Here is a 12,158-nt window from a genome sequence, read left to right as displayed (position 1 = left end):
TATTATTTAAAAAAGATGAATATGTAATGCATAGATTGCTTAGTTCAATTGTTTTATATTCCACTTCAATTATGTATACCCTATGGAGTGTATCTCCTATAAAAGTATTACTGAACATAGTAAAAAGTAATTCAAATTTCAGGGGGTTCAATGATCCCCTTGGCCCTTGATTGTATCTGTCAATATATATGCAACCCTGTAGGTTCATATAACGTTGACACTGGGCTTAGAATTTCTATTTTGGCCCATAAATTATAAGTGACCTCTAGTAAGACATTATAACTACCCAAGTCATATGAATATTGATTATTTGACTTAACCTTTTATTATAAATCTTTTAATCCCTTTGTCACATAATATCAAGATTAAATATAAGACATAGTATTATCATCCTCATATTATTCATTCATTTATTTTCTGATTCCAAGTGGACTAAAAATAATAACTCTTTATCAATTCATTTAGCATGGCCATGCATTTCTTCTAGCCTATCTTTTCAAGGGGCTCATACATATCTTATTCAAATAATTGAGGAATAATTTATTTCTCTGTCACTCATAATTATCGCATAGCTACTTTCATATGCAACGACAATCAATTCCATTGTCATATTAAATAGGGTTAATTACATGTAAAATCATCACCTTTACACGAATTTTAAAAGATAACACGACCTTTAAAACGTGTAAATTCAGGGCATCACCTTTCATTTATTTTCAAAAATAATATGGGCACATTTTTAGATAAAATTCTGTTGACTTGGACACCTGATGGGAGTGCCATATGTCATCCCACGTCAATAAAAACGCCCCTAAAAATGTGCTCGTGTTATTTTTGAAAAAAAGAAGAAGAAAGGTGGTGTCGTGAATTGCCACGTTTCAAAGGTCGTGTTATTTTTGCAATTTCGTGTAAAGGTGGTGATTTTATATGTAATTAACCCTATTAAATGCAATGATAGAATGTATGAAATATAAAATAGATATGTAGAAATCCATGACGATTTCAAGGTCAAATGATTAGATTAATATCACTGTAATGAGAATTACTTATGAGAGTTATCTATATAATATTCTCATGATGAGTCATCCAGTACATCATTTCATAAATAGCACCTACGATTTTACTTAATAACTCATATTCATGATTTGTAAACCATAATCATCGGTCAACATCATACTAGTCCTAATGATCTATTAAGATTAGGGATAGTTTGAATATAATTTTTTTATCAAACCTAAGGATTATGCTATCAAGTCACGTACTTGATGACCTTAGGAAGAATTAATCATTCAAGCAATTTATAATAATATAAAATTATAATAAAAATGCCTACTTATTTTTTGTTGGTCAAACATCAAAAGCTGCAACTCAAATTGCAAAGGCTAAAAATAGCCACCAAATAGGGAAAACAAGAAAAACAAACTACTAGTCCATGAGCTAATATGCTAGTAGTAGGCAACAGCAGAGGGCAATCAAAGCAGCAAAAAACAGCTAACTAGAATACAAAATTCATCCTAGCATCTACATAGAACTTAATCCCTTCAAACACCTAAATAGGATTCATGATTTTCTAATTAAAAACAACTTCATTCCTGACTCTTTAGATAGAATAAACAGCAGCAACAAGACTCAATCATTTTTTCTTTGCAGTCTTAGACCTGCCTTTAGCTCTTATAAATTGCTAGCTGATCTCTCTTCTCTAAGGAAAAGTCTGTCTTATTATACCCAACCAGAAAATCCTCTTCCAAACATTATCAGAACAAATACAGCCAAAAGATAAGTGATCAATAGTTTTTCTTTTACCATTTCATAATCTACAAATACCAGAACTTATGGTCCCCCAATCGAGGAGCTTATCTTTAGCCATAATTCTACCATTTAAGACCAACCAAAACACAAAAGCATATCTAGGAATAAAACATGCAAACCAGATAAAGGAGAGCCAATGATCTTTTTCTTTATCATCGTTTAGACTTTGAAAGGCACTCTTAACAGAAAATATGCCATTTTCGTTAGCTTTCCACATAATCTTATCTTCAACATCATTGTTCACTTTGAAGTTTTCTCTAATGAAACTCTAAGAATTCACAACATCTTCAACAATAGGACTCAGCATCTTTGAAGTTCTGATCACGGTATCTATCTCTTAGGGATTTACCTCCAAGCCAAGGACCATGCCAAAAGAAAAACTTATCACCTTTACCTAGCTTATAATCAAACAACGTAAGAATAGCTGGTCTAGTATTAAGGATTTGTCTCCAACTCCAAGAACAGTCGTTCAATTCGGTAATACTCCAAAAACTTAACCTTTTAATCTTGTTCTTATTAGCCCAATTAGCCCAGATAGAAGGCTTCTGAGAAATAATCCCCCAAACATGCTTGGAGATAGCTGGAATATTATAGATCATTTATGGAGTTGATAACCAAACAATCATGTCTTTTGTCACAACAAACCTCTTCCCACTTAACCAAACCTCTCTTCTTGACAGAGTTAGCACCATGCCAAAGAAAATTTCTGCAAGTATTCTCCATTGCCTTACTTATAGCTTTAGGAATGATGAACATACAAGACCAATACACATTCATGCTCTACAAAACAGACTTTGTCAACCACAATCTCCCAACATAAGATAAAGATTTAGAAACCCAACTGCAGATTCTGGAAGTGATTCTGTTAAGAAGAGTAATACAGTGTATTGGACAGCCTAAAAGTCACTAAAGGGAACCTCAGATATATCGTAGGTAAAACTCCCTCTTGAAACCCTAACCTGCTCAGAATGTCCAGCTTCCTCTCATTAGAACTACTATTGAAGTAGACTGAACTTTTATTCAAATTGGGGACTAGACTAGATGCTTTAGAGAACATATTCAAGGCTTTCTTAATTATATATATAAAGTTAAGGTCAGCGCTATTAAAGATAAAAAGTTCTTTGCAAATCATAAATGGTTTAATGTAATACTCTTACACCCTTTATGGAAAATAAAGTTAGGAGCAGTATCAATATTCCTTTTCATGATTTTGGACAGGTACTCCATGCAGAGAAAAACAATCAAAGGGGAAATGGGGTCCCTTTGTCTGAACCCTCTACCACCTGAAAAATATCCTTCAAACTCTCCATTGATCATGATGGAGTACATATGAGATCTAATGCAAGTCATAACCAACTTGATGAAACTATTCAGAAAGTTGAAACCAATAAGGATCTCTTCAATATAATCCCAATTAACTAAGTCATAGGCTTTCTGAATATCCACTTTAAGTGGACAAGAGTCCTTATTATTCCTGTGGTAATTTCTCACAATCTAATGAGCCAATAAGATGTTGTCAGCAATGCTTCTGCCAGGCACAAAAGCAGATTGGTTCTGACTAATTAGCTTACAAATAACACTAGCAATCCTCCTAGTCTAAATTTTAAAAATGACTTTGTAAAGGACACTGCAGCAGGCTATTGGATCTCTAGTCCCCAATATTATAAGGGTTATCCTTTTTAGGGATCAAAATTATGCTGGTAGATTTGAGCTGCTTCAACATTCTACCATTACTCAACAAATCCTTAATAGCTATACGGATGTCTTGGCCCACTATATCCCAACTCTTTTTGAAGAAACTACTGCTATAATCATCTGGCCTAGGAGCTTTTTCATCTTTAATAGAAAACAGAGCATGTTTGATATCATCATCAGTAGTAGCATAATTAAGGTTATTACAATCTTCCTCACTCAAAATATTATCATATCTCAGAGTATTAAAATCCACAGAAGTTCTTGCTAAGTTAGCAGAGCCCAGGAAGTTCTTATAATGAATAATAACATCTTTTTTATCTTCTCTAAGTCACTGCTATTAGAACCATTTTTGAGCTTTAAACTAATAATTTTCAGCTTAGACTGTCTTTTCTTGATACTTTTCTGTAGTCTTGAGTAACTATGCAGTTTGATTTTGAGTGCCCCATTTTCACGACCCAAATCCATGAGTCGAGACCGGCGCTATGGAATGAGAGTGGTAGCTCCAAAACCCGTAGCAACCCAAAAAAATCTATTAACTTTTCGCCTTTCAAAAAATATAAATATATGCAAATACGTTTTCAAAAACTCTTTTAGAAACATAACAATGGTTATGAAAATTACTTTCTAGAAACTGTTATTGCGTACATGGAAACCAGGGGCATCTCACATCTCATAGTCATCCCGTTTCAAACATATAACATATAAATCAAAGTATAATATAACATATGGTATCATACATCAAATATTCAAAACACAGTATTTCAAAACTATTCGTTATATAGATATAGATATATATTAGAGTCAAAACATGATTACTATTATAGACTACTACTACAAACCACTACAGCTCTGGAAGGAAAAGTAGTCTTTTTTACATACTCAAAATATAGACTTCCGAAACAAGAATGAAAATCTGGTAACACCAAAATACTATGTGCCTGAAAATGGGTAAACTTCAACATGTCATATTTAGTGTGAATGAGTTCATATAATTACTACAGAGTATTAATCTAAAACATAAATCATTTGTATATGCATCCAAATACTGAACCGAATGAAACCCTAAGTTCATTACATTGGTTATTGATTTCGTATAACTTGATATTAAGGCAAAGCTTTATTATTGAATTCAATCCAGAGATAGTTCCACTGAGTTACTGGGGAGATACAGGTCCTAAGATAATTCCATCGAGTAAACATCATATCTCAAATTAATGCAAGTCCCAAGATAATTCCACCGAGTTAACTCACATCAATATGTATTATATAGTATTCTTATATGGCATCGTACCTTATTTATTATTGTTCGTACTTTACATATATTGAATTTATTATGAATGGTGTACACATAGTTCTATTATTGCTCAATAGATAGCTAGTTCCATCGGATCTATGTCAGGGTTTAAAACATTTAAATGCATAAAATTTTATTAGACAATGCAAGTTCTTAATATTCGACTATAAATATATGAACTCACTGAACACGTTATTCCAAAACAACTTAGAACAATTCCGTGACGCTCTTTGAACCCCGGTTTGCCAGCTAGACAATCAGTCAGATTTAATGCAGGATCCCTAACAACAAAATAAACTCAAATAAGAAACTTATTCTAGAGTTGACTCTAGAGCCAAATTTAAACGATAAATGTAAAACCTAACTCGTCGAATTAGATTCGTATCACTCTTGACGTGCTTTACAAAACCCTTTTATTTTTTTGTTCTGAAACATCCTTAAAGTTCATTCGAAACAATCTCGAGTATGTAAAACAAATACGGAAAGAAACCATCGAAAAACACCAAAACAAATCGATGTGTTGTTGCATGACTAACGGTGCGCTCGCACAGTCTGGCTCTGCGTTCACACATTCTGGTTGTGCCTTCGCAAAGTCCCAACAGACTGTGAGTTTGCATAGTCCAACCAGACTCGACGTTCACACAACACGACTATGCGATCGCACAATGTGCTGTGCGTTCGAATAGAAACGTTGTGTTGCGCACAACATATGGTTTTCACCTCCGGGGACAAACCGACCTATTCCAACACTAATTTCCGCCTGCGGGAACAAAAACAACGTGCATATAAACCCGAAAATGCATTCAAAACGCTAAATCCAATCCAAAAATGATAAAACGGTATGAACCGCAAAAACCCTAACACTTTACACCCAAATATAACCAAAATTTTCCAACTTAATTGAAAACCGAATAGCTTACCTTGATTACCCGTTGAATTACAAAAGATACGAAGCAAGAAACGTCAAAATCCGATCAAAAATCGGAAACCCTAGGTTGATCGCAAGTCGCCGTGCGCTATGTGTAAAAAGGAAATGGGGATTTGTTTTCTGAAACCTAATTTCTCATTATCTTAGGTTTATATACATATGTTTAATTGACGATTTGGTTCAAGTAGCTCAATCTCGTATTTTAACTTAATTCCTTAATTAACGTCGCGTCCGATTTTAAAACATTCTCGGAAATTTATGGAACTTTAACGATAAATATTTAAAAAATATTTCACGGACATTGGCGTAAAAATTATTAGCATGGGACCTATACTTTATTTTATATTAATTTCCTTACGTTTTTCTAAGTCCCGCTAATACCTGTTCTTACGAATAGTAATTTCCAAATTTGATTATTATTTCGCGAAAAATAAAATAGACCCACTTCGAGCTAAGTCCTTAATATTTTAATTTATATACGACCTCCTTGACTTTAACTATTTCTAATTAGGACACGTGACACCATTTACTTTCTTAAAAATTACGGGGTATTACACCCATTTTGCAGCATTTATCACAGATTGGAGGTTCCCGCTCATAGTGAATCCTTTGTTTAAATATTCTCCCATTCTCATCCTCTAGATCAACTTCTTCAGGATAAGGGCATGTTGCTTCCATTTCCACCAACACTCTAGCAAAACCTAGCTTAGTGCGGTTGATCATACATTGATCACAATACAATGGTTTACCATAAGACTTCCAATAGTCAAACATGATCACAGTACATTGATCACATTACATTGGGCAAACATGATTGACATAGTGCATATCACTAACAATATGGACCTCCCAACAAACTAGATGGAATAAGTTCATATCATCCAAAAAGTGGCCAACTGATCATACTACGACAAAGTGCTATATCGAACCTAATGACTAACTTGTGGTCAAGATGTGTTACGTACGCAGAGGGAAATTGCATTGCAAGAAAAATACACGAAGGTATTTATGGAGCCCATAAGAGGCAAGCAATGTATTCCACAAAGTGCTACTTCTAGGCTATTACTGGCCAACTATAAAGGAGAAGGAGAAGGACTTAATAAAGAGATGTGACAAATGTTAAAGACAAGACAACGTTAACCATTAACCATTAACACTACAAAGCTCACCGAGAAGCCTTAGGCCATTCGCCATGTGGGGGATGGATATTGTGGGATCTTTCCCAATAAGAAAATATTAGAAAAAAATTCCAAATAGTTGCAATTGACCACTTCATTAAGCGGGCAGAAGGTGAGGTTGTATAAACCATGACCCAAGCAAGAATATACGACTTTTTGTTTAATAAAGTGATGTGTAGATTCAAAATCCCACACACCATTGTAGTCGATAACATAAAGCCTTTCAATTTCCATAAGTTCAAAACTTTCTACACTAACTTGAAAATGCAGCTCGAATTCATCTCAATAGCTCACCCTCAAACTAATAGGATGACTGAAGTGACGAATCCTCAAAAAGGGAATAAAAAGAAGACTACAAAGTAAAGTGAAATTGGATTGGAGATTATACAACATTCTATGGGCTTATACACCACCCTAAGGAAAGGAACGAGCAAAACCCCATTTAAATTGGCATATGATGTAAGATTATATAAATATGTACTTTAATGATAATATGTTTCTAACTATTATAAGAAACATATATATGATTTGCCATTTAATCATAATTATAACATTAAATCAACACAATTATATTTAGGGGTTTAAGATTTAATAACACAATAGCATTAAATAAAACATACCTTGATTCATGACTTACTTGATGTTAAATCCTCAAGTGTATAGTTTTTCTCTCTAACCTTTTGTTTTTAGTAAACTTCTTTCAATGTTACAAGGTTTTCTTTTCATGTTGCTTATATAGTGCTTTTTAATTTCTTAATGTTTCTTTTTCTTAACTTTTCATAAGAAACTAAAATGCATAATACTTAATTTGAAACAAAACTAAAACATAGAATATTTAAATTGAACAAAACATACAATACTTAAATTGTAAGAGAAGTTATGTTTCAAATATACAACTCTTATTTAACCATAAGTTATAATTAAATTATAAGAAAAATTATTTAACCAAAATATAATATTATCTTTAGTTTTTATTTTCTTTAATTAAGCAATCACCCTACTATCCAACATTATTATATGGATAGTATAAAAAGAACTTTAATACACAATTTAAGGTAGATACAAGGGAATTATCCCAATGGTCTAATTCATAAATAACTAATAACCATTATATTAGTTTATGTAATATTAGATCATATATTTAATTATAAGTCACTAATATAAGATTATAATAATAATAATCTTACATTCTCCCACTTGACCCATAAGATGATTTTAGCATTAACCATAGTTGTAAGCGCGCTCCTTTTGTTAAAGTTATTAAAATCAGCAACTTTAATGAATCTAAACAATTGAATCATGGCGGACAGTAATCATTTGATCGACAAGATTCCTTTCATGTATCACAAATTGTTTCATTCATATAAATTCATATTAATTTATTTGAAGTATTTCATAATCTTCAACTTTTATATATCATATTTAAAACTTTTATATACATAACAATACTAATGACATAATAAAACTATTTGCAAAAACAATATTAATTGAATTAATAAGTATCAAATAAAATATTCAAGCAAAGATTCACATGTACATTAAAATCATGTTTATAAGGATTTGTTTATAATGCCCATCCTTTCAACATGACCTGTAAAAGATATGGGCGTCAATCCCTTAGTTAACGGATCTGCTATCATTAGGTGAGTACCTATATGCTCAAATGACACTCTATGTTTTCGCACCTCTTATTTAACCGATAGATATTTCAAATCCATGTGTTTAACACCTTCAGAATATCTATCATTCTTTGCAAAGAAGACAGCTGCAGAATTATCACAAAACATTCTCAGCGGTCTATCGATACTGTCGACAATACCTAACCCTGAGATAAAGTTCCGCAACCACAATGCTTGAATTTTAGCATCAAACATGCCACAAATTCTGCCTCCATAGTGGAAGTAGCAATGACAGACTATTTTCCACATTTCTATGAAATTGTCCCCCCTGCTAATTGGAACAAATACCAAAATGTAAACTTGCTAGTGTCTACACAACCAGCATAATAAGAATCCGAATATCTAATCACTTCTAAGTGATTTGATCTCCTAAATGTGAGAATGTGATCCTTAGTGCCTTGTAAATATCTAAGTATTTTCTCCAGAATTACTTTGATAACGACCTAGCATTCAAACAACAAAACTAATGTCTGGTCTACTACATGTCTGAGCATATATAAGACTGCCGACTAGAGAAGAATAAGGAATTTTATCCATTTCTTTTCTTTCCAAATCATTCTTTGGACATTGCATTTTGCTAAATTTTCTCCCTTTATGAATTGGAACTTTAGTTGATGAGAAACTTTCCACTCTAAATCTCTCTAATATGTTCTTTATGTATCCTTTCTGAATTCTCAGTCCCTCTTGCTAAGATTTTAGACAGGTTAATGAAGTAAGACCTTCTATAGCCCTGGCTGCCCAAGAATCATCTAAATCCTAACGTGCCAAATTACAATCCCAACACCCATTGCAAGTTCCATCAGACACTTGGGTATCACACCGACTCATGTATCACGCTGAAACGCGCCATCCAAGGTGTGATAGACGACGGGAAGATCAATGATCCCTCAATAGGACAACCCAGCATGCAGAAAAACCAACTGCAAAATTATCACAAGGGGCCACCACCGAAAAGCTTGTATACCAATTATGGCCTAACCCATGACGAGGTCATGAAAGAATCTTTTGCTGATGCCAGCTTCGTTAGCCTTGAGAAAACGAAGACCAAACATGAAATACCGGTCGAAAAGCCTCAAACGGCTCTATTTTAACAGTTAAAGTTACACCGACAAATAGACAAATGCATGGAACAACGAACTGTGCAATATAATAGGGAATTCGTCCACTCGATAGAAGATAGCGCGGAGCTAAAAGGCACTATCTTGAAATTGATTTGTCAAAATAAGATACAACCTCCTTTTCAAATAATGAGGATCAACGTAGGTCACGAGAACGAATGAATTGAGAGAGAGGTCACGAGTTCCATCTTAAACACCAATCCAGTCTCACAAATGGATCTAATAGGACAACCATCTGGAAAGTTTGATTTTCACGTGTTTTACACTCCATCACCCAGCACTCCTCTCGAAGAGATCAAATCGACTGGCTGGGGTCCAAAATTCGAGAATGTCGACTATACAACAACATTTCCAAAGGAACAAGTGGAAATTCTATTTGCCAAGACTGTTAGGGCCATGAATGTGTGGTACGATTTAGACGGGGACAATAACTGAGAAGAGATAGTATTAAAGAAAGACTCGTGAACTAACCCTTGGAGCGTAAACAAAATCCTGCCGAAGGATAAATTAGCTCAATCAAAAAGAATAGACGCTTTGGACGAAAGACCTGCTCAAATTGATGAATTGGAAGTAAGCCAGCTTTGGAAGACTAGCGCAAACAAGACTATTTGGGACATGGTGATACGTTCCAAATATCACAGGAAGGCGATGGTACAAGCACTGTCCGTAATTCCTATCGAACTAGACGTGACTCACGAAGTCATGCTCAACTAGTAAACAGAGAAAAAGGCCGGTGCTATTGTCTTTACGTGACTCATGCAGTCATGCTCAGGTTAAAGCATTGTATATTACAACTGAAATTTGAGGAAAGTGCACTAATATTGTAATGGTTGATGATGGATCTACCATCAATGTTTGTTCTGTAATGATCTTGCCAATACTCGGCTTAACCCCAGAAACCGTAAAGCCATAAGAACTAGTCATTAGGGCACAATGATTTCAATGAAATTCGAATAATAGAAGAACGGCTAAAATGACAAGATTTTTCAGCTTCTATGTTAGCCGTTAGTGATTTTCTCAATGAAACAGAGTTTCTGGATATCGCTCTACATGGTCGTTCTTTTACTTGTAAAATTCATTCTCTATATCTCGTATATACTGATGTTTTGTGTCTATTTCGACTACTGATGCGTGGCCATCTCTTTCTTTATCTATGCTACCTAAGGGGCATTCTAATCATGTCCCCATTATATTTAAATCTGATGTTCGATTTGATTGGGGGGCCAAAGCCATTTCGTTCTATTAAAGTTTGGTGGAATCACAAAGATTTTAATAGTTTTTTTTCTAGCTATTTGTTAACTATTTTCTCCTCAAATGAAGTTATGTCTTTTGTGCAGAAAATTAAGAAGTTGTGTTACTTAATTAAAGAGTGGAATTCATCCATTTTTAGAGACCAAAACAAGAGAATTAAAGAACTTTCAGAAGAAATCTTGAGCCATGATATTCTAGTAGACTAACGGTTGCTTTTGGAGGAGGGAAGAAAAATTTAGCTTATTGTAAAATATACCTATGGACAGAAGAAAAGAGTGTGGAAAATATGTGGATTTGAAAATTTAGGCATATTTGGAGTCTAATGGGTGATAAAAATTCTAATTTTTTTCACAATATTAATTCTATGCACTATAGAAATAATCTCTTCTGTGGAGGTGGATGGTATTTCGCTCTCGGATCATCAATATATCAGAAACCATATTCACTCCTTTTTAGTGCTCTTTATGCCAAGAATCATTGTGTGTATTCCAATATCTCGGGCCTTTTTTTTAATCGGTTATCTTATTTTCAGTTAGACAGCCTTATTCGGCCATTTGAAGAATCTGAAATTTTAGATGCACCTTCTTCATGTGGTGAGAGCAAGGCTCCGGGTCCGGATTGGTTTAATTTTTATTTCTACCGCCGTGCTTGAAAAAGTATAAAAGGGGACATTATTCAGATTTTTCATTCTTTCCACAACAATAGTTCTTTGCATAACGGTATTAATTCATCTTTTATAGTTTTAATTTCAAAGGTACCGGGCTCTTCATAAATTAATGATCATTGTCTAATTAGCTTGGTTAACGGGATGCACAAGTTGCTCTTAATGTCTCTTTATCAGGTTGGTTCCCCTTCTCCCTTATGTTGTCTCTAATTATCACCATGTTTTTATTAAGGGAAGAAGTATTATGGATTATGCTATGATTTCTAATGAACTTGTTCACATAGCTTCTAAGAAGAAAGATAGACTGTTTATTCTAAAATTGGAATAAAGCTTTTGATAGTTTGGATTGGAATTATATTTTATTTGTTATGCGTATAATGTATTTCCCAAATAAATGGATTTCTCGGATGTCCTATTGTTTGTCTACTTCTTTCACCTTTATCTTGGTTAACAATAGTCCTATTGAGCCTTTTTTGTTTTGTTTTTACCAAAGGCAAATGCTTCATTAATAGAAGTGTCAAAAGTACAGAATATGTGACTCC

This window comes from Mercurialis annua, linkage group LG5 (genome assembly GCF_937616625.2).
Source record: "Mercurialis annua linkage group LG5, ddMerAnnu1.2, whole genome shotgun sequence".
Classification (NCBI taxonomy): domain Eukaryota; kingdom Viridiplantae; phylum Streptophyta; class Magnoliopsida; order Malpighiales; family Euphorbiaceae; genus Mercurialis; species Mercurialis annua.
Note: the sequence above shows the minus strand (reverse complement) of the source record.